General features: G+C 44.7%; 1 pseudogene; it reads left to right on the plus strand.

Moving 5' to 3' along the window:
* Positions 1–347: 347 nt before the first annotated feature.
* LOC129705523 (U2 spliceosomal RNA) lies at positions 348–454 on the plus strand (annotated as a pseudogene).
* Positions 455–24,509: the final 24,055 nt, after the last annotated feature.

Raw genomic sequence — 24,509 nt, forward strand, 5'->3', positions numbered from 1 at the left:
GGCCGGCGGGAGAACCGCGGAGGAGCGGCAGTAGCAGCAGCAGCAGCAGCGGCAGCGGCAGCGGCAGCGGCAGCGGCAGCGGCAGCAGCAGTGGCAGCCGGCAGTTGCAGTAGCACAGACAGCAGCAGTGGCAGCTGGCACTTCGTGAGGAGCTGGCAACGGCAGGAGCAGCATGGGCACATCGATTCCCGGAGGGGGAAAAACACCTGTGCCCAACTTCGCTCCAGCATGGTGAGAAAGTTCATTTCTCGGCAGCAAAGGACTTTGCAGTTGACTGGCTGCAATCTACTACAAGGGACCAGTATGTGAGTACCAGGATCGGTCCCAGCGGGGTTTTAGTTACAATAATCGCTTCTCGGCTTTTGGCTAAGATCAAGTGTAGTATCTGTTCTTATCAGTTTAATATCTGATACACCCCTTATCTAGGGACTATATATATTATATAAAAACTATAGTAGCTGTTATCATCAGTTTTAATGTCTTATATGTCCCTTATCTAAGGACCATATAAGTAGGAGTGCCCAGAATTGAGGGCATTAGAGTGGGGTTGACCGGCTGCAACGACCATAAGGGACCAGTACCGTCAGTACGGGGGTGGGTCCCAGGGGTCTAAGATAAAGGAGCAGCCAGGAGTGCTGAGAGCGTTGAAGTCAGGTTAAAGGAATAGATGGAAGCAGCTGTGCCAGTTATCCTCCACACCGGCCATATCCACTTCACGGAAGGAAGGACAAAACTGGAGAAGGAGGACCATGGAACAGCGGGCAGCCAGCAGCAGCCAGCGGCACTTGGATCAACCGTAGTGGGATCAGCTGTGCCCGATGTCGGCCCCGCACCGGCCAGATCCATGTGACCGAGCGGTAGGCTAGACACAAATCAAACAAGGTAGTGGACTCGGAAGGGTCCGACTTTGCATAAAACCGCCGGCAACCAGTGCCCGAGAGGGCTGGAGCGGGAAGAAGCGGTGTATGGAGCCTTGCTCCAACGTGATAAAACCCACAGCAGTACCTCTTTGAGGGCTGCACAATGCTTTTACCCCATCAGAGGGGAGCACTGTGGGTCAGTTCTGGGCTGACCTGCAAGAGGGGTCCGCAGAACAAAAGACAAGTGGGCAGCAGTTTAGCCCCACATGGGTACCCCGTGTGGGACCCTAGAGATCTCTAACTCTATAAAAAAGAGTAGGCAGGACCCTGATGGGCCAGAGCCTGGTAATACAGCGTCCCATGATCCTAACACAGCAGGGACTCTGCTGGACATGGTGGCCGATTACTTTAGCCAAGTCAAACATGGGTAGACTTGGATCCAGGATGGCAATAGTATTACTATATGTCTGGCCACAAACGCCAACAAGAAAAATTTACAAACACTGGCCAGACATCTGCCACCTGGCAACGGTGAGGCATTACAGGTGCCCAGTGTAAACCAATGCATGTGGCAGCATATGGACGAACATCAGGAACCAGGACCTCAAGATCCAGAGAACCTTCAAGGGATTGACGGAAGGCATCATAGCACACACCAGCACCCTGGACTAAACGTAGGTAACCAAAGACCATCAAGACGCACTAGATCTGTTTAATAATATGCAATATAACCTGAACTACACGTGGAAGGCGGCCATTCAGCCAGCACTAGGACCCCAAAAATGCTACCATTTGCAAATAAAAACCGTGTGTGGACTAAGCCAAGACACTGGGGCTCATCAAGGCCAGCGCAAGGGCCTATTTTGGAGCATGATACCAGCCACAGGCAAGGCCATAAAAAATGTGGCTCATACCAGTAGCAGTGTCAGAAATCAATATAACCTGCAGGATCCGTTTTAGGGTATGGCCAGGGCGGCCACCCTGGAAGATGCGGAAGCCTCAACCTCCCACACAACCCCGAACAAGAAATATTAAACCAGAACCTTATTTTCAAAAAACCAAGGAAATAACAAAACCACCGGTAACCAGGGAGGTAGGTGGGTGGGGTTTTCTTCTGTTAAAATAGGGACCTACGAGGGTAGGGGAGGTTGCAACACTACAGTTATGTATGGTATATAATCACTACAGATTCATATAATCTCAGCAGTATTCAGGGTTATCTGATAGGGTTTTTCTCATCCCATTAACCACAGTACATCATACACCAGAAGGGCATTTTGTCCTTACATAAACCAAACAATCTAAAACCCACATGGTGCTACAAGAATTGTACACAAAAGATGGGATTGAACATATTTATTAAATATAAGATAGAGTAGGGTTGCAGGATTATCATTGATTTTAACCCTAAACACATTTGTTTTAGATATTCATTTTAAGATGGATGCTCTTATTATTGATATAGACTTGGTGTCAGTTGTGGGTTTCTATATGGCAGGCATTGACTCAATAGAGGAACTTTGGCAATATAGAGCTTACATAAGGGGCAATCATTAGCCCCATTATTATGTACTAAAATTCGTAAACCAGCTTGGCATTGTTATGTAAATAAGCCATAGGGTGAGGTTTTCCCCCGTTCGGACCCATCATTGGGGTACTAGGGATAATTCAACCACACTCGGCATCTGGAATTTTCAGAGTACCCGACTGACCTTCTCAATCATGGTATTTCAGTCTTACAGGGGATGGTGTTAGAACCATGTTCCCTATGAACATTGCCAAAAAATTATTGATTTATCCAGTGACTGGAGGCAGTCATCCATGCCATAACACTATGGATTTATTGATTTGTAGAGTCTAACAGACCCACTACACTGTCAGACAGGACGATGAATCTCATCTCATCTGCACTAAGACTGTCAACACGGAAGCAGTACCTTGGACACATCAAGAAATGGGGCATATACTGCTTGGACAACAATCTCGACCAAAAGGCCAAGAACATTCTGGCCGTATTGGAATTTTTACAAGCCTCCATTAGGATAATCGATGGAGCTACAGTGCCTTCAATAGTGCCACAAGTGCACTCTCCAATTACCTATCACAAGGAACGGAGCGGCACGCGGTGGAAACGCACCCCTGGTAAGAAAACCAGGTACTCCGAAATCTGGGACGTGGGTGTCGTTTCTCAACATGCTGAGGAGCCTGTAGCTCATAACAGCGTTGTCACTTCAGTAACAGTCCAGGAAGATGGTTATGCTCATGGTGTTATTTACCGCACAACAAGTCCAGCCATTAAGCAAACTGAGCCTGGACTCCCTGATCATCTCACCGAGAAACTGGTGTTGTCATACAGGATTTAATAAAAGAAAACAGATCGGGTTCCTCGGGTCAAGTGTTTGAATTTATGGTACACCCATATGGCAAACGACTGTATAGCAAGACACATCTAACAATACATAGAATATACTAAGAACATTCGAGGTCAGAGAATGGAGTTGTTTATCTCTTACAAGAAACCGCATGAAAGGGTCATGACTCAAACTATATCAAGGTGGCTCAAATAGGTCCTAAAAATGGCAGAAATAGACACTAATGTTTTAACTCTCATTCCACCAGGGCTGCAGCAACATCCGCAGCAAAAATTGTACAGGTACCCACAGACCAAATCCTCAGAATGGCAGGATGGTCATTAAAAAAGGGTTTTCCACAGGTTTTATAATAAACCAGTTATTTTTGGAGCCATCATTGTATTAAGAAAACATTTTATGTTCAACAAAATAATTTGCCCGAAAGGTTACAGGGCTATGATTCTCAAATTTTTAAAAAATGTTATATATTTTTTCGTTATACCACACAACTCTTTGTATAATTGTGTTTAAAATTACTAATGATGCTCTCTCCCAATACCCAAGGCAGTTTGTGAAGCATGGACTCGTTCCACGGCATGAGGTCACAGAGCTTTGAAATCTTCACGTAGTCACTCACGTGACTCCGAAGTAAAATAGTAAGATTAAACGAGAACTTACCAGTTTGAAGTTTGATCTGTATTTTATGAGGAGTTACGATGAGGGATTACGTGCCCTCCGCTCCCACCCTCTTATGATCATATCAAAAACTGGTATCTCTTTGGTAATCTTACTATGTTAGATCATTATAGGTTCCTGTGACCTCACACCGCTGCTTTGAAGTATGACACGCATGCGTGGAAGCGGGCTTCTTCACGTAATCCCTCATCGTAACTCCTCATAAAATACAGATCAAACTTCAAACTGGTAAGTTCTCGTTTAATCTTACTATTTCTTGCCATTTTTGATGAAACTGTTCCCTGTGACGTATCCCGATAAAATGCTTTCTAAGGCGAATCTGTAGAAGTTGGTGGGAGTTTTCAGAGATATGCCAAACTTCCTAAGCCTTCTAAGGAAGTAGAGGTGTTGGTGTGCTTTCTTGGGCATATGGCTAGCCCAGGGCAAGTTGCTGGTGATATTTACACCTAGGAACTTGAAGCTTTCAATCATCTCTACTTTAGCGCCATCAATGTGGTCTGGGGTATGTGTATCGCTTCCCTTCCTGGTCGATCTCCTTTGTCTTGCTGACATTGAGAGAAAGGTTGTTGTTTTTGACACCATTTTACGATGCTCTCAATCTCCCTCCTCGACTCCGTCTCATCATTATTGGATATGCGGCCCACTAGAGTGGTGTCTTGGTGTGGGAGGCATGCCAATTCTCCATAGGCTTCTGAAGAAGTAGAGGTATTGCTGTGCTTTCTTGGTGGTAGCTTTGATATGAAGAAGAATCCCGGCCCAGAACATAATCTATCATTTCCCCCCCCACAGATACTGCCTGGCCCGCTGAGTTTCTCCAGCAGTTTGTTTTATTTTTGTTCAAGAATATCTGAAGCAGTGAAAAGTTGAGTTGCATTCCGCGTTGGGCGATGATGAAGGGAGTGAAAGTTTCAGATTACCCCTAAATGTAAGCAAATATTTCCTGGTTTCACTCCTGGCAAGCCAGCTTGCCCTTCATAACTCTGGTCTTTAGTCTGAATGAGTTTATAAAGAAAATTTAATAGACTCGCAATACATTTAAGAGGAAGGAAAATATGAAATAATCAATTAAATAACTACATTTAAAAGAAACATTTAGACAGACACATGGATAGAATAGGTCTCGAAGGGTATGGGCCAAATATGGGCAAATGGGACTAGTTTAAATGAGGCATCTTGGTGGGCATGGACGAGTTCCGCCTGTTTCCACACTGCAAGACTCTGTAACTCTAATTAAGACGGGGAAAGTGAAAGGAAGGATTGTGGGGGAAGGTGCTTTATCCGAGTGCTGTGACGTAACTACTTTGTGCACAGGGGGATTCCGCAGGCTGCTGACAAATGTAATGGTGATTTGGGGAAAGCCACAATGCGGGCTCTTGTAGAAACAAGTATATCCAGTAACAACATGAGACCATGACAATTCCCAGCGAGCAGTTTGAGTGTACTCAAGTGTCATGAACGATTCCAGTTTGAAGCACATTGCTCTGACACTGTGTCTGTGTTACAGTCAGTCTTACTAATTGTTTACATTACACTAAGGTATCCTGGCCTTCATTACACTGAAATCTTATTCCCTTCATTGAAATGTATCTTGCACTCTTTAGTATGGCGGCGGCTGTGGCTTTGCAAACTGGAGGACGACAGTAAACCCTCATTCGAACACACCATGGTGGGGGCAGAGGGGAATGTTGTGATGTTGTGTTTAGTTTAGTATCACTGGTACCGAGGTACAGTGAAAAGCTTTTGTTGTGTGCTAACCAGTCAGCGTAAAGACAATACATGATTACAATCAAGCCATCCGCAGAGTGCAGATACATGACAAAGGGAATAATGTTTAGTGCAAGATAAAGCCAATAAAGTCCGATCAAAGGTAGTCCGAAGGTCTCCAAAGAGTTAGACAGTAGTTCAGGACTGCTCTTTAGTTGTTGGTAGGATGGTTCAGTTGCCCGATAACAGCTGGGAAGAAACTTGGAATCTGGACGTGTGCGTTTTCACACTTCTGTACCTTTTGCCCAATGGGTGAGGAGAGAAGAGAGAATGACCAGGCTGCTGGCCTTGTTGAGGAAGTGTGAGGTGCAAATTGAGTCAATGAAGGGAATGTTTACTTATACTTCAGAGATAGAGCATGGACACAAGCCCTTCAACCAATCGAGTCCACGGTGACCATGGATCACCCCATATACTAGTTTAGGTTAGTTTAGTTTTGAGTTACAGTGTGGAAACAGGCCCTTCGGCCCATCGAGACCAGTGATCACCCCATGTGCTAGCATTATCCTGCAAATTAGGGATGTTTTACAGAAGCCAATTGACCTACAAACTTACACGTCTTTGGAGTGTGGGAGCAAACCGCCTCACAGCACCAGAGGCTCAGGTTTCATCCTGACTATGGGTGCTGTCTGCACGGAGTTTGTACGTTCTCCCTGTGTTGTGACCCCCATGGGTTTTCGCTGAGAGCTCCGGTTTTCTTGCAAACTCCAAAGATTAACCTACAGATTTATCGGTTAATTGGCTTCAATAAATTGTAAATTGCCCCTCGTGTATAGGATCGGGTTAGCGTACGGGGCGATCGCTGCTCAGCGTAGAATCGTTGGGGCCAAAGGCCTGTTTCCATGCTGTATCCCTAAAGTCGCAAGTTTAAAGTTTAAAATCTAAAGTCAAACGAATGGACAGGTGGGACCCTTCTTTAGATTCAACAAATGACGTTTGAGGTCACAGCCCTTCTTCAGAACCTAACCTATTTCTCCAGAGATGCTGCCTGACCCGCTGAGTTATTCCAGCACTTTGTTCATGATCACCATTATTTTCCGGTGCACATTCTCATTGAGTGCCGCATTTATTCTATGAGAACACTACCTATTATAACATTCAGAAACACATAAAAAGACCAGGGCTAAGCAATAACAGATGGAGTTTGACATGGATAAGTTTCACGCCATTCCAGAGAGGAGGAAGTGTTTGCACAATCTGCAAGTGGTTAAGGTGAACCTGGAAACCATTTCATTACAAATTTGAAAAACATACTTTAAGTCCATGCATTCATTGAGGGACCTTTATGCCTGACCACTTTTAATCAGCTGAAGGAGTTAGACAACGCAAGGCTAAGATTTCAAGTATTTAAACTGAACAGAATGTGTTCGCGTTGTTGGAAACAAACAGACTAATAGGAAACATGATCCAATTCTGGTTGAGTGTTGAAAGGTGTTGGCACGCAGTAATGATACACTAGAGAGCCAATGCGCAATGCCAAGAAGTAATGAATCAATAGGGGGGCAGCTCAAAATAAAATTACAGAGAACGTTCGACACAGGAAGAGGTCCATGCCAGCATTAAATTGAAGTTCCATTGAACTTCCTCCCCTCCTCACCATCTCACACTCACACCACATAGGGCGGCATCTTTCAATCTGCTCTGCCTCTCTCAAGAATGTATTCACATTTTAGGGGTGGCACGGTGGTGCAGCGGCAGAGTTGCAGCCTTATAGCACCAGAAACCCGGGTTTGATCCTGACTACGGGTGCTGCCTGTACGGAGTTAGTACGGTCTGGTCTCCCTGTGTTCGCGTGGGTTTTCTCCAATGCATAAGGCCTGATTCTGTGGGGAATTACTATAAATCTATGAATCTATCACTAATTCAGTGAAATTTAAATTGGTCTGGATGTACCTCAAAAAGGAGATAATGAGGAATTTCTTCACAAAGAGAGTAGTGAATCTGTGGAATTAATTGCCACAGACAGCTATGGAGGCCAGGATATTGGGTAGTTTTAAGGCAGTGATTGATAGGATTCATTTAGTTTAGTTTAGTTTAGAGGTAGAGAGCGGAAACAGGCCCTTCGGCTCACATGGTTTGTGCCCACCAGCGATCCCCGCACATTAACACTATCTTACACACACACTAGGGACTATTTTTACATACCTACAAACCTGTACGTCTTTGCAGTAACTCAGCGGGACAGGCAGCATCTCTGGAGAGAAGGAATGGGTGACGATTCGGGTTGAGACTTTTCTTCAGAGTTCTTGATTAGTGTGGGGGGAGGGTTTTGGAGAGAACATATTGGGTTTTTCAATTTAATTTAGGGAATACTCCTGGGTGGCACCAGCAATGGCTGCCTCGCCAAAGGTCTGTCTGTCCCTTCCTTCTTTGTGCTTTAATAATATGTGGTAAATGTAGGTTTTTGTGTTCTTTAGCTTGTTTAATGTGGGGGGTGGGGGGGGTTCTGTTGTGGTAAATTTTTTCTACTCTCTTACCTCGACGGAGATGCGATTTTTTTCCGTATCATATCTCAGTCCGCACTGCGGTCCAACATTGAGGAGTTGGCGGCCTTTGCTGGAGACCAACTTTTGAGAGCTCCACCACGGGGAGCCTACGGGACTTTAACATATCACGAGGCCCACGATCGACCTCGGAGCTCCAAACGTGAGTGCTTGCAGACTTAACATCACGGAGCCCACGGTCTCTGGTCAGAGACCGACATCGGGAACTCCAAGCCGCGTGAGTTTCGACCGCTCTGACATGGAGGCTTTGACCGCTGGCTGCGGCAGCTTCAATCGCCGCTACGGACGGTTCGATTGCCCCGACCGCGGGAGAATAAAGAAGAAGAAGTTTGGACTTTTTAGCCTTCCATCACAATTTGGGGAATCTGCTGTGGTGGATGTTTATGTTAACTTTTATGTAGTTGAGTGTCTTGGTGCATTTTCTTTTTCGTATGGCTGTATGATAATTCGCATATTACTGTACCTTAATTGGTACATGTGACAATAAAAGACCTTCGAAAGCTTTGAAAAAAATCTGTTTTCCATATACATGGTGCTAGACCCAAAGCAAAGTGCTTGCCTTTCAATTCACCTCTGAAATGGGCCAACAGTCACTCAATGGCCTTAAACTGTTAACTTTGTCGCATTTTGTCACCTCTTTCTTAAGGGTGATTGCGGTTAGTTTAGTGTAGTTTAGTCTAGTTTAGTTTAGTTTAGTTTACTTTAGATTAGATTATTTTAGTTTAGTTTATTATCGTCACGTGTAGCAAGGTACAGTGAAAAACTTTTTAGAGTCATAGAGTCTTACAGCGTGGAAACAAGTCCTTCGTCTCAAAGTGCGGACACCAGCCAATATGTCCCATCTACACTTCTCCCACCTGACAGCGTTTGGCGCATATCGCTCTAAACCTGTCCTATCCATGCACCTATCTAAATCATTTCTTAATTGTTGCGATAGTACCTGCCTCCTCTGGTAGCTTGTTCCATACACTCACCACCCTTTGTGTGAGAATGTTTTACCCCTTGTGTTCATCTTAAATCTTCCCCCCCCTCGCCTTTTTGTTGCATGCTATTCAATCAGCAAAAAGACTATGCATGATTACATTCAAGTCATCCACAGTGTACAGATAAAGGATAAAGGAAATAAAATTCAGTGCACAATAAAGTTCAGTAAAGTCCGGTAAAGTCCGATGGGCATTCAATGTTAGCTTTGCGGGTTACATCCATAAACTATAAACTGACTAACAATGGTAAACCTACTACATCAGTGCTCTACTGGAGGGACAACCTATATTTTGTGTTCAAGTGTCTAAATGTGCGACAAACATAACAGACTCCACAGGGATACAATGCAACAGATTGTGGGCAAAATTCAGCTACATTGGCAGAGGAAAAGAGATGAAATGCCAGCCAATGTGAAATTGAATAAATCAAAGAGTAAAATAGGCTGCAACTCGTCAATGCCCATTGTGTTCAGCCATCCAAGATCAATTTGCTGGCAGCCCAATTTTCATCAGATTCAAGAAAGAACCAACCATTGCTTCCAGTCACACAGGAACGGGAAAAGTTTAGAGGAATATGGGACAAACGCAGGCAAATGGACTAGCTTAGGTGGATCACCATGGTCAGCATGGACGAGTTGGGCCAAAGACCCTGTTTCCGTGCTGTATGACTCTATAATTCTCTGAGTCTATCGTACTGCTATCTCATATTCCCTGAGACCCGGGTTCAATCCTGACCTGCAAAGCTGTCTGTGTGGAGTTTGCACGTTCTCTCTGCGAATGCTTGGGTGCTCCAGTTTCTTCCTGCATCCTAAAGATGTGCAAGTAGGTTAATTGGCTGCTGCAAAGTCCCTCTTAGTGTAAAAGATTCGAAGTGAAGTGGATGGAGATGAGTGTGAGAGAACAAGATTCAAGATTATAGGGAAAGAAGAGGTAATAGGATCACACTGTTGAGCTGCATAACTCAAGTGTACTTTAGTTTAAAGATGCACCACGGAAAAAGGCTCTTGGGCCCACTGACCAGTGATCGTCGTACACAAGCAGTATCCCACACACTAGGGACAATTTATAATCTTTGCCAAAGCCTAATTAACCTACAAACCGACCTAATGTAGGAGGAAACATGGCGCTTGAGAACGGAGATGAGGAAATACCTTTTCACTCAGAGAGTTGTGAATGTGGAATTCTCTGCCAATTCTCTGAGGGCGGTGGAGGCCAGTTCTCTGGATAATTTCGAGAATGAGCTAGATAGGGCTCTTAAAGATAGTTGAGTCAGGGCATATGGGGAGAAGGCAGGAACAGGGTACTGATTGTGGATGATCAGCCATGATCACATTGAATGGCTGTGCTGGCTCGAGGGGCCAAATCCTGCACCTATTGTCTATTGTCTATTGAAACCAGAACCCCCGGAGAAAATCCACGTAGTCACAAGGGAGAACGTATAAACCTCGTAGAGAGAGCAACCATGGTCAGGATTGAACCTGAATCTCTGGCCCTGTGAGGCAGCAACTCTACTGCAGCGGCACTGTGCATGGTCAGCACTGACTGCAATTGGTTCACTAATGAATAGTTTCCCTGTGCCCAAAATCGTCAATATTCTTCATACAACAATATGCGGATGAAAAGTTCTGCCTTATATCGGCTTTGTATTTTACTTTGATACATTTCACTACATGGACGGCATGGATGAATTGGGCCAAATAGTCTGTTTCTGTGTTGCTATCTGTGAGTCTATCAAGTCAATTCTATTGTTCATTATTGTCACGTGTGTACTGCACACAGTAATTTGTTTTTGCACAGCTCACACATGCACGTCACTATATTTTGTCACCACTTTCAAAAGAAAGAGTCCAAAGTCCATGCTGGAAGTGCTGGAGAGCCCCCGATTCAGGTAAGCCCAGATAAACCCCAGATTGCAGCAGGGACTCCTCCATTACCATCATCGCCTGCCAAACCACGTCCCCCTCCTCGCCCAACCACCTTTGTGTCCCATAGGCACCTACTGCAGCTGTTCTTGAGAGGCTCTGGAGACATTGCCCTGGCCCGTCTCTTACATACCCACTCCTTGCGTTCGTTGTCGCCAACAGCTCCCTCCTCCTTGGCTCTCCGGTCTTCGGGGCCGAGCTCGGCAGCTTCCGAGCTGCCCCCCTGCAGGCAACGGCCTGCCAGGTACTTCTTTGTAAGTGGTCCCCTGGATCTGTTGCCATTATGACTCTAAATATAACATTCAATTGCCATCCATTGTTGCCTTGCGGTTAGTTAGCAGATAAGTAATCATGAGTTGTAAAGCCGAGGGCCCTTAGAACAAAGCAGCAACCCCAATGATCTGTCTGAAGAAGGGTCTCGACTCGAAATGCTACCTATTCCTTTTCTCCCGGTGTGCTGCCTGACCCACTGAGTTACTCCAATTATTTGTGTCTATCTTTGGTGTAAACCAGCATCTGCAGATCCTTACCACACAACCTCAATGATCTGCTCTGCAACTCTATCCCAAGCTAACCTAGATTCTGCAATTCTGTATAATAATCTGTCTCAGACTCACCTTGCTGTAAATACGTTCACTGTTTAGAGAGACTCAGGTTAATCAAAGGTTAATCATTTGTATGGGGAAAGTTGTTCTTGATTTATCTGTGTGAATCTTTTGAGAAGATAACAAGATGAGGCGATGAGGTTCACATCTGCATGCTGTGTGGATTGTTGCCGGGGGTTTGATATCATGCCAAGTGGTAGTCAGATCAATAACGTAAAGATTCATGCAAGATTCATTCAAGGGAAGTGGCAGGTTGCATTAAGATCTGGCTCAGGACAAGTCTTCAGGAGTTTCAGTGACTGCAGTAGATTCCTTCCGGGCTCAGGAGGAAGCCGCTTCTATCCTGAGACGAAGGAATAATTCATAAGTTCATAGGTTCCAGGAGCAGAATTAAACCCTGCGGCCCAACAAGCCTACTCCGCCATTCAATCATGGCTGATCTATCTTTCTCACTCAACCCCATTCTCCTGCCTTTGCCCCGTAACCCCTGACACCCGTACTAGTCAGGAATCTGTCAATCTCCTTCTTTGGAATGTGGGAGGAAACCAGAGCCTGTGGTCACAGGAAGAACGTGCAAACTCCACACAGACAGTACCTGCAGTTAGGATCAAACCTGGCTCTCTGGCACTTTGAGGCAGCAACTCTACTGCTGCACCACTGTGCTGCCCGTGTACCGAGGTACAGTGAAAAGCTCTTTTGCTGTGTGCTAGTCAGCAGAAAGATTATGCATGATTATAATTGAGCCATACACAGTGTAAACATACGGGATAAAGAGTCTGAAGTAGGATTTCGACCTGAAATGTCACCCATTCCTTCTCTGCAGAGATGCTGCATGTCCCCCTGAGTTATTCCAGCTTTTTGTGTCTATCTTTGGTTTAAACCAGCATCTGCAGTTCCTTCCTACACAGGATAAAGGGAATAATGTTTTGTACAAGATAAAGGCCAGTAAAGTCTGATTAAAGATAGTTCAAGAACCTCCAATGAGGTAGATAGAAACATAGAAACATAGAAATTAGGTGCAGGAGTAGGCCATTCGGCCCTTCGAGCCTGCACCGCCATTCAATATGATCATGGCTGATCATCCAACTCAGTATCCCGTACCTGCCTTCTCTCCATACCCCCTGATCCCCTTATGGTGGCTCTCTAGTTGGTAATAGGATGGTTCAGTGATAACAGCAAACTAACTGTATGCAACCTGATCTGGTAACTGCGCTACCAAGATCACAGGAAATTACAGAGAGTTGTGAACACTGCCCAGTCCTTACACAAACCAAACACCCTCACATCGATGAGAGGGGGATCTCATTGAAACTTACTGAATAGTGAAAGGCTTGGATGGAGTGGATATGGAGAGAATGCTTCCACTAGTGGGAGAGTCCAGGACCAGAAGCTATACCCTCAGAATAAATGGACGTACCCTTAGAAAAGAGATGAAGTGGAATGCCTTTAGTCAGAGGATGGTGAATCTGTGGAATTCATTGTGCACTTTCCCTGCAGCTCTAACACTATATTCTGGACTCTGTTTATTTTCTCTTTATTTTCCCACGTGGGTTTTCTCCGGGTGCTCCAGCTTCCTCCCACACTACAAAGATAAAAAGGTTTGTGGGGTAAATGGTTTTGGTAAACATTTTTTAATTTTTCCTAGATTATAAGATAGAGTTAGAGTACGAAGTGATCGCTGGTCAGCACAGACTCGATGGGCTGAAGGGCCTGATTCCATACTGTATGTCTAAATTCTAAATTCTAATTGTGTGTAAAGAACGGAAGAAGCTGTTAGGCTCACGTCTAGTTGGGTTGCAGTGTGCTTTTAAGGCAGTTAGTGAATTCCCCAGGGTCTCATTTGCGAGTTTTATAGTTGGTTCAATTCTCTTTTTTTGTAGTCATTGAGATACAGTGACACCTATTATCTACTGCCATAAACAGATCAAAATGTAGTGTCAATGCTTTCTTCCTTTTCTGCTTCCTTTAGACAGGTTACTTGGCCAGAAATCGAGTGGCTTGGGCGACTATTATTTGTTCTATCATGTGCTCGTTCCCTTGACTCTCACCTCTATGGATTGTGTTACAATTCAGGTTGGATCTCTCACTACGTGAATGTATCGACTGACTCTTAAGATGCTGCAATAGAAACAGGCCCTTCAGCCCACTCTTGGTATGCTGGCCCTCTGAACTAATACAAGCTCTTGGTACTTTGCCTTCTAAGTCTTGGTGATTTGAGTTTAGTTTATAATTACATAAGTTCATAAGTCATTGGAGCAAAATGAGGCCATTCGGCCCATTGAGTCTACTTCACCATTCAAATGCGGCTGATCTATCTTTCCCTCTGAGCCCCATTATCTTGCCTTCTCCACATAACCCCTGACACCCTTACTAATCAAGAATCTGTCAATCTCTGCCTTAAAAATACCCATTGACTTGGCCTCCACTGCCGTCTGTGGCAATAAATTCCCAGATTCAATTCCACTGACGTTTCTCCTCATCTCCGTTCTAAAGGTGCAGCGTTTATTTATTCTGAGGCTATGTCCTCTGGTCCTAGACTCTCCCATGTTTGAACTACAGCATTGAACATGGGGCCTCTTTTGAGGGAATTGGATGACAATAATCCACCATCCCAAAAGGCAGTGAGTTCCAGATCATTGTTACCTCCTTTGTTTTAGTTTAGAGATACAGCACGGAAACAGACCCTTCGGCCCATCGATCCCCACACATTAACACGATTCTGCACACACTAGGGCCCATTTACACTTATACCAAGCCAATTAACCTACAAACCTGTATGTCTTTGGAGTGTGGGAGGAAACCGAAGATCTCGGAGAAAAGCCACATGGGGAGAACGTACAAACTCTGTACGGCCAACACCCATAGTTGGGATCGAACCCAGATCTCCGGTGCTGCAAGTTCTGTAAGGGAACAATTCTACCGCTGCACCACCATGTCGCCCCTTCTACATATACAAGTATTTTTCTCACTGCCCAGTTTTTGCTTAAAGTTTTGCGGAGATACATATTAGAAGGGATATGGGCCAAACATGGGCAGGTGGCACTAGTGAAGATGGGCACTTTGGTTGGCATAGGCAAGTTGAGCCGAAGGACCTGTTTCTATGTTGTATGACTCTATGATTCTAAGGAGGTGGAAAAAATAGAAGGAGAGTGAAATAGAAAAAAAGGGAGCAAGAAAGAAATCAAAATGAGAAATACAGAGAGAGAGAGGTGAGAGCGAGTGGGTGAGATGGAGTGAGAGAGAGAGAGAGAGAGAGAGAGAGAGAGAGAGAATGAGAGAGAGAGAGAGAGGGAGAGAGAGAGAGAGAGAGAGAGAGAGAGAGAGAGAGGGAGAGAGAAAGAAAAGAGAGAGAGAGAGAGAGAGAGAGAGAGAGAGAGAGAGAGAGAGAGAGAGAGAGAGAGAGAGAGAGAGAGAGAGAGAGAGAGAGAGAGAGAGAGAGAGAGAGAGAGAGAGAGAGAGAGAGAGAGAGAGAGAGAGAGAGAGAGAGAGAGAGAGAGAGAGAGAGAGAGAGAGAGAGAGAGAGAGAGAGAGAGAGAAGAGAGAGAGAGAGAGAGAGAGAGAGAGAGAGACTTTGGAGGTATTCCGTGGGCACTGGTCACCGCGTGGGGTTGAGAGTATTGTGAATAATGATTGTAATGTTGTACTATAATGACACGGTATAATGTAAGTTCGTTTTGTGTATTTGATCTGTTGTATTATTTGATGTGTTGAATAAAGTCTTTGAAAAAGAGAAAAAAAAAAAAAAAAAAAAAAGAGAGAGAGAGAGAGAGAGGAGGAAGATGGACACAAGGCAGGGTGTGGGGAGAGCCGAGTGGGGGGGTGGGGCCTACCTGTCGGTCTACTCCTGGGCCTGGCCAAGATGGCCATTTGCGGGTCCAGGCAGCAGGCGGTCGATGGTCAGGCTAGAGTCGGCTGCCTGCCCCTCTTTCAGGCCTACGTCCGTGCACGTGTGTCCCTGGAGAGGGAACATGCGGTGTCCACGGGGACTTTGCAGGTCTTCCGTGGGTGGGTCACCGCGTGGGGTTATGAGTATTGTGAACAATGATTGTAATGTTATATTATAATGACACTTGATATAGTGTAATTTCTTTTTTTTTGTTTATGACTGTTGTATCATTTGTTGTGTCGAATAAAGTCTTGGAATTAAAATAAAAAAAAAGAAGGGAAAAAAAGAGGAGGAAGAAAGAAAGAGGGGAGAAGGTGAGGGATGGAGAGGTAGAGGATACGGGAGTGAAAGGGAAATAGCAGGTGAGGGAAAGAGAGGGAGAGTAGAAGAGGATAAAGGAGAGGAGAGAAGGAGAAAGACAGAGAGAGCGAGAGGGGGACAGAGAGCGAGGGAGAGAGAGAGAGAAAGAAGGAGAGAGAGAGGAGAGAGGGAGAAATAGTGGGAGAGAGAAAGGGTGAGAAAGAGGAAGAGAGAGCAAGGGAGAGAGAAAAATTGAGGTTATCCAGAGATAGGAAGACCAAATAATGCAACAGAGAGATGTAAATTGAAGCAGCTAAAAATAGGACTGGCTTCAATCCAGGATTGGATGATGGGGTTGCATGGCCTTTGCCCATATAAGCGCAGACAACCTTGCCTTGTAAAATATCTGTGCACAGTCTGTGTTTAAGGCATGTAATGGGACCTGCTAATCTAACTACAGCAGAGAGTAATTTACAGAACAGCGAAATAAAAAATAATAGATGTGCTTTCTGAACACATCTGTGAACTTTCTGGACACTGATATTTCTTTTAATCAGATTCTGTCCCGCCACATCTCTTACCGATGATATTGTAATGAAACATCCACACTTCAATTTTCAAATTCATTTCCATCTAATAAAACAACCCCTTTCATCTGATTGCATAAAGAGATATTAGTCCTAAATGACATTGACTCCGCTCATTCTAATCACGATAAAGGAGATTCGAACATTTCTGTAATCACCAGCTCCCCTCTCCTCATAACCCCCATCCACCTCCACCCCCTCTTTCATTAATTGAAAACCGAGATGTCACCCAGGGATAAGCGAATCAAACAAAGGAAGTTTCGGAAATGAAATTGCATGAAAATGTAAATTCTTTCATCGTAACCTGGCACAAGTCTCCAGTGGTGTTTCATTTTTCTGAACTAGCTCTCTGTGGCAGGGGATGTCACCTGAATAATTCATGAACATCATATTTTATAGAGGACAACGTTGTCCACTAACATTATCATTTATTACCGTGAGCATGAAGATAAATTGTGTACGATGCCATCCATTGCAGCAATCCGCGAAGGCACATTTCCCATTTGAAACTCATTTAGAATGGAAGAATGTATTCGCAAGATACCTCCCAGTTTGTCCAAAACCACTTTATTGCCCGATAATTACTTATTTTCTGAATGGTTCCCATTGTTATAATGTGCAAAACACAACAGCTACAGACAGCAGCAGAAATTTGCGATGATCGGATTATTTGTCTTCTCATTTATTTGAAGGGTAAATATTGACCTGGAGAGGAATCAAGAACCACAGGACATAGAGTCATAGTCATACAGTCATACAGCGTGGAAACAGGCCCTTTGGCCCAACTTGCCCACGCAGACCAACATGCCCCATCTATTCTAGTCCCACCTGCCTACGTTTGGCCCATATCCCACTAAATCTATCCTATCCTTGTGCCTGTCTAAGTGGTTCTTATCGTTGCAATATTACCTGCCTCAACTACCTCCACTGGCAACAAAATAGACACAAAATGCTGGAGTAACACAACGGGTCAGGCATCATCTCTGGAGAAAAGGAATAGGTGACGTTTCGGATCTGAAGAAGGATTTCGACCAGAAATGTCACCCATTCCTTTTCACCAAAGATGCTGCCTGACCTGCTCAGTTACTTCAGAATTTTGTGTCTATATTTGGTGCATCTATCGTTCCTTCCTACACATCTTACCTCCACCGGCAACTTGTCCCATACACTCACCATCTTTTGAATAAAAAAGTTTATTTTATAACACAGGTTTAAGATGAGAGGGGAAAGATTTAACAGGAACCTGAGGGACCCATTTTCACACAATGGGTATGCGGAATGAGCTGCTAGAGGAGGTAGTTGAGGCAGGTACTATAAAAACAGAGGGCGTTAAACCAATATCCTCTGCCGCCACATGATCCATATCCCTCCATTCCCCGCCTATAACAAATGCCTCTTAAACACCACTCTCACATCTGCCTCCACTACCACCCCTGGCAGCAAACTCCAGGCACCCACCGTGCTCTGTGTTAAAAACATGCCCTGTTACTTTGCTTTACATCTCCTTTATACTTTGTCCTTCTCACATTAAACCTATGCCCTCTTGTATTCAATATTTACATCAAAGGAAATAGGTTCTGACTGTCTATCCTGTCTATCTCTCAGAATGTTATAAATTTCCATCAGGTCCCCGGATACACTCCGGCTTTCCAGATAAACCTTTGTCGTGATGGATTGACTGGATTGAAAGACCTTTAACGAGAGTTAACAAGTTCTATTCCAAGGGATGAGAGTGGAGTTGTTCCAATCTGATGTCAAGCCACAAAGACTCTTTTCCCCTTTTCCTCTTTTGATCAATGGAACAGAAAAATGAGACTTCCTTTTGTTTCTTAAAATGTATTTAGACTTTAGAATATAAATTTTAGTGATACAGCCTGGAAACGGTCCCTTCGGCCCTCAGAGTGCATGCTGACCAGTGATCACCCTATAGAATAGAACTATCCTACACACTTGGGAAAATTTTACAACTTACTGAAGCCAATTGACTTCCAAACCTGTAGGAAGGAACTGCAGATGCTGGTTTACACTAAAGATTGACATGAAGTGTTGGAGCAACTCAGCGGGTCAGGCAGCATCTCCATAGAAAATGGATAGGTAACGTTTTAGGTAGAGAAGAAGGATCTCACTTATTTCTCCAGAGATGCTGCCTGACCCGCTGAATTACTTCAACATTTTGTGTTGACCTACAAATCTGTATGTCTTTGGAGTGTATGCGGAAACCGGAGCACCCGTAGAAAACCCACGTGGTCACAGGGAGAATGTATAAACTCCTTACGGACAGCAGCCGTAGTCAGGATCCAACCCAGGTCTCTGGCGCTGTAAGGCACAACTCTGCCGCTGCGCCACTGTGTCACCATTATTCATCACACGCCAGTTGTAAACTGGATACCATCAAAGATCAACATCTAGAAGAAAAATGAGGCGACTCTCTCTGTTTGCCAACCCTCCAGACTTTATTTTTCATATCGCTATAGAAATTATTTTGCAAATTGAACAAAGCCTCTGATGGAACATCAAGTTGCCTTTCATCATCTCCAGCAGCTTAGAATGATTGGAAGAATATTATTCTGAAGGAGAACAAAAAGGAAAGCATTCTATTAAATCAATTGATTAAAACCCAGGGAGAAGAATGTGACCAATTGTGTTGAATTCTGTTCTCTCTCCTGACATTAAAAAAATGAGACAGATTCTAGCTACAGATCTGCCTGTTCATTATATATGGCCCAGAACCGTGTAGTTTTAGTCAGTCTATGTGTCGATGGTCACAATGGGTGAGCAAAGGACATCTGGGACTTTAGTTCAGTTAAGAGATACAGCGTGAAGACAAGCCCCTCGACCCACCGAGTTCATGCCAACCAGCGATCACCCCTTAAACTAACACTACCCTACACACTTGACTTGGCATAATTTACAATTTTACAACGGCAATTAGCCTGCAGACTTGTATGTCTGTGGGAAAAAAACCGGAGCACCCGGAGAAAACTCACGCATGTCACGGGGAGAACGTACAAACTCTGTAGAGACAGCACTCATAGTCAGGAATGAACTCGGGTCTCTGGTGCTGTGAGGCAGCAACTCTACTGCTGCTCCACAGTGACACCTACTTGATGTATTCAAAAGAGAGTTAGATATCGCTCTTAGGGCTAACGGAAACAAAGGATATGGGCAGAAAGCAGTAACGGGGTACTGATTTTGGATGATCAGCCATGATCATATTGAATGGCGGTGCTGGCTCGAAGGCCCGAATGGCCTACTCCTGCACCTATTATCTATTGTCTATGTTTACTCGCTGGAACAACATGTTGGAAGAGGTTATCTGTTCACCATTGAGGCTTTAGAACTGTGAGATAATCAAAGCACTATTTATAATAGGGGAATCAAAGAAAGTAATTTAGAGTCATAGAGTCATACAGTGTGAAAATAGGCCCTTCAGCCCGGCTCATTTATGCCGGCCCAGATGCCCCGTTTAACTAATGCCATTTACCTGTGTATTCCTCTGAACCATTTCTATGCATGAACCTGTCCAAGTGTCTTTAAATGATGTTATAATATCTGCCTCAACTATAATGTTGCTATAATATCTGCCCCTCCCCCCCTCTGGCAGCTCGTTCCATACACCCATCACCCTGTGTGAAAAAGATGACCCTCAGCTACCTACGTGGACCCGGACCTTCCTGTCACAACCATCCTTCACTGTAAATAAACAATGTGATGTGAGATCACCCTACCACAAATATGTAATTGTTGACCCACCAACACCCCTGGTGCAACAATACCTAAACATATACAGGACCACCATCCATTTTCTGGCACCCTTGGTTCCAGAACCTTTTTGCATTATCTGTTTTGCTGGACCAACAGAGGTCAAGGCTTCCGTGAGGAGTCCTACAGTACTGGAACGGTCTGCCTAGGCTGCAAGGGGGCATGAGATACTGGCCCGCAAAGTCAGCCTCGGAAGTCGGCTATGGGAATGGATCTGCCGGCCACAGGCAGCAAATTTGACCTGCCGAACAGCCGCAGAAGTCTTGATGTCTTTATCAACTTTTTTGTCCTTGATCAATGATATCCAAGTCTGAAAAAAGGTCCTGACCTGAAACATAATCTATCTGCACTCTCCAGAGATGGTGCCTGACCCGTTGAGTTACTCCAGCATTTGTGTAGAACTTCGATCTTCCAACCTACCCCATTTTTTAAACCTGCACTTTGTCTGTAACTGAAGCGCTATATTCTCTATTCTGGTATATTTCACTTTACATAAATTGTTGTGTTCCTATATGATGTGGTAGAGATTGGCTGCCTCACCCAGCCTAGGTACCACATTTTGTGTGTGTGTGTGTGTGTGGGGGTGGGGGGGGGGGGGGGGGGGGGGGGGGGGGGGGGGGGGGGGGGGGGTCGGACCACAAGTTGCCAGACAATGGTGGTGGACCTGTACTTCTGTTTTCTTGCCAAGCAGTTCTCCATTGTGCCAATCTAAATATTTAGTTCCTTAACCAAAGTTACTGGGCATGGTCTGGATGATGGGTATCTTTGATGATAGGTGCTCCCACCTTGATACAGTGCCAAGTGTAGATGCTTTTGATGGAGTGGAGGTCAGTGCTTGTGATGGGCCGGGCTGAGTCCACCATTCTCTGTAGCCTCTTGCGTTCCTGTGTGTTGGAACTTCCACAGGAACTCAAGATCAAACATACAAGCTCATTCTTGGTCAACACAAAGGTGGAAGATTGCCTGGGGTAAAGTTGCCAATTGCAAATATGAAAAGATTACGTTAATTTTATAATTGCTTCATTAAATTAAATCTAATGATAAAATGAAAGGTAATAAAGCTACAGAAATGAATGACTCACAGCAGATCCTGCTATGTGTGAAAATGTGCAGAGAATATTGAATCTTAATGCCAATTTGACTTGAACTGCACATCCAAAGATGGATCAATATGCTGAAAACTCAAATAGAGTCACAGTCAGAGTCATACATCGCAGAAACGGACCAATTTTCCCATGCCAACCAAAATGCCCCATCTATGCTAGTCCCACCTGCCTGTGTTTGGGCAAAATGCTTCTACAATGTTCCTGTCCATGTATGTGTCCATATAACCATATAACAATTACAGCACGGAAACAGGCCCTTCAAGCCCATGCTGAACACTTATTTTCCCCTAGTCCCATCTACATGCACTCAGACCATAACCCTCCATTCCTTTCCCGTCCATATACCTATCCAATTTATTTTTAAATGATAAAATCGAACCTGCCTCCACCACTTCCACTGGAAGCTCATTCCACACAGCTACCACTCTCTGAGTAAAGAAGTTCCCCCTCATGTTACCCCTAAACTTCTGTCCCTTAATTCTCAAGCCATGTCCTCTTGTTTGAATCTTCCCTACTCTCAATGGGAAAGCTTATCCATGTCAACTCTGTCTATCCCTCTCATCATTTTAAAGACCTCTATCAAGTCCCCCCTTAACCTTCTGTGCCAAAGAATAATCAAAGACCTAACTTGTTCAACCTTTCTCTGTAACTTAGTTGCTGAAACCCAGGCAACATTCTAGTAAATCTCCTCTGTACTCTCTCTATTTTGTTGACATCCTTCCTATAATTAGGCGACCAAAATTGTACACCATACTCCAGATTGGCCTCACCAATGCCTTGTACAATTTTAACATTACATCCCAAATTACGTCCAAATGTCTTATTGTACCTGCCTTAACAATCTTCTCAGGCAGCTCGTTCCATATACCACAAACCACCTTCTGGGTAAACAATTTGCCCCTCAGGTTTTTATTAAATCTTTCCTCTCTCACCTTTAATCTATGTGCTCTGGTTCTTGATTCCCCTGCAATGGGTAAAAGATCCAGTTTATTCACCCTACCTATTTCCCTCATGATCTTTTCATCTCAATAATATCACCGGCTCAACCTCCTACGTTCCAAGGAATAAAGTCTCAGCCTGCTCAACCTCTCCATATAGCTCAGGTCCTCAAGTCCTTGCAACATCCTTGTAAACCTTCTCCGCACTCTTTCCTGCTTAATGGCATTTTTCCTACAGCAGGGTGACCAAAATGACAACAACATTTATGATGTGTAGGAAGGAGCTGCAGAAGCTGGTTTACACAGAAGATAGGAACAAAATGCTGGGGTAACTCAGCGTGTCCGGCAGCACTCGGGAGAAAAGATCTTTGGAATTTAGTCCAGTCTGAAGAACGGTCCCAACCACAAAATGTCACCTATCCTTTTCTCCAGAGATGCTGCCTGCACTGCTGAGTTACTCCAGTATTTTGTGTCTATCTTTGGTGTAAACCAGCATCTGCACTTCCTTCCTACAGCACTATCTGCGGTTCTGCCTTATGGATGGGTGTTCCATCAAAGCTCTGACTGCCCTCTCTGGTTTACCTGAATGCTGCCTAGATTGCAGGGTTTCAGCTACAGGGAGCTGTGGGCACATGTTAGATAGTTAAGTATTCTTTTGCATTTCAAAATGACCATATTTACTCATAGAAAGTGTGCAGGGAAAACCTGGCAGCGAGGTGCAATTACTTTTGGGGAAAGACCGGGAATAGGGAATGTTAAAGACTGGGGGGTTGAGAGTATTAATAGATGGAGTCAGAGGGCAGTACAGCACGGAAATAGGCCCTTCAGCCCACCTTGTCCATACCGACCCACTGCACCTGTAGGCAAGATGGAACCAGGGTCTGGGGCAGCAACTCTATCGCTGAGCCACCTTGCCGCCATCTGGGTAGTTGTGTTGGCTGACTCTGCTGAAGGTACTTCATGCCTCTGACATGATCCTCAGCTCCACTTCCGCAGGATGAAAGGATAAAGGATGACGAAGAGAATAAATCTTGAGAATAAATTATAGGATGTGACATGTGGTTGATCATGCCTCAGGATTAGACTTTCAAAAGGAGTACTTGATGGTGAGTGTGTCGTGAAAGGGATGCTTTGGCAGTGAAAGGGTTTTATCAAGCGGGTTCTTTGATGCGTAAGCCTTAAATCTCGGGGTCATTTTGTGTTAAGACAGCTTATTACCGCTTTGTTCCATGTCAGATCTTTAGTGAGCAGCAGTCTTCAGACATTAGACTTTAGAGATACATCACAGAAACAGGCTCTCTGGCCCACTGAGTCCATGCTGACCAGCACCCCCCCCCCCCCCCCCCCCCCCCCCCCCCCCCCCCCCCCCCCCCCCCCCCCCCCCCCCCCCCCCCCCCCACCCACCACCACTACACATTATGTACAATTTACAGAAACCTACAAAGCTACCCATCTATGGAGTGTGTGAGGAAACCGGAGCACCATGAGAAAACCCACGTGGTAACAGGGAGAACATACAATCTCCATACAAAGCACCCATGAGTCAGGATCGTACTTGGGCCTCGGGCTCTGTAAGGCAGCAACTCTACCGCTGCACCACCGTGCCGTCCTATGAGTCAGAGGGTAGAGGAGCCAAGTCACAGAACAGAAACATCCTGGGCTGATACTTCTGTCAGGAATTGCTGCTCCATCAGAGGTGCTGACTTTCAAATGAGGCATGACTATTCGGATCAATTGTTAAGGCACAAAACCGCTAAAGTAACTCCACATATCAGGCAGCATCTCTGGAGAAAATGGATGCATGGCATTTTGGGTCAGGATCCTACATTCAGTCTGAAGAAAGTTTATGTATATAGTTGACAAAAGGACATAGTTCTGGAGTAACTATATCGGGCAGAAGATGCAAAAGGTTGAAAGCACGCACCTCCCACTTCATCCCTGCTGTTATCAGACTTTTAAATGCAACTCTCACAGGTTGTGAGCAGCTTAACAGGCCTGCAAACATAATACACAAATATAGTATAGAGTAATCAAAAAGAAATGCAATAAATATCCGTAATCCTAGTGCAAAAAAACAATGTCCTTAATGCAGCCAAAGATAGTCCATATAAGTTCACAGTGCTGAGATAACTCAGTGGTTAGTGTTGTGCAGTGTTCTAGAGCCTTGTTATTGTTGGGAGAAGTTGTTCTTGACCTGGTGGTCATGGTTTTCAGGCTCCTGTACCTTCATCCCGATGATATCAGT

This window comes from Leucoraja erinacea, chromosome 17, assembly GCF_028641065.1.
Source record: "Leucoraja erinacea ecotype New England chromosome 17, Leri_hhj_1, whole genome shotgun sequence".
Lineage (NCBI taxonomy): Eukaryota > Metazoa > Chordata > Chondrichthyes > Rajiformes > Rajidae > Leucoraja > Leucoraja erinaceus.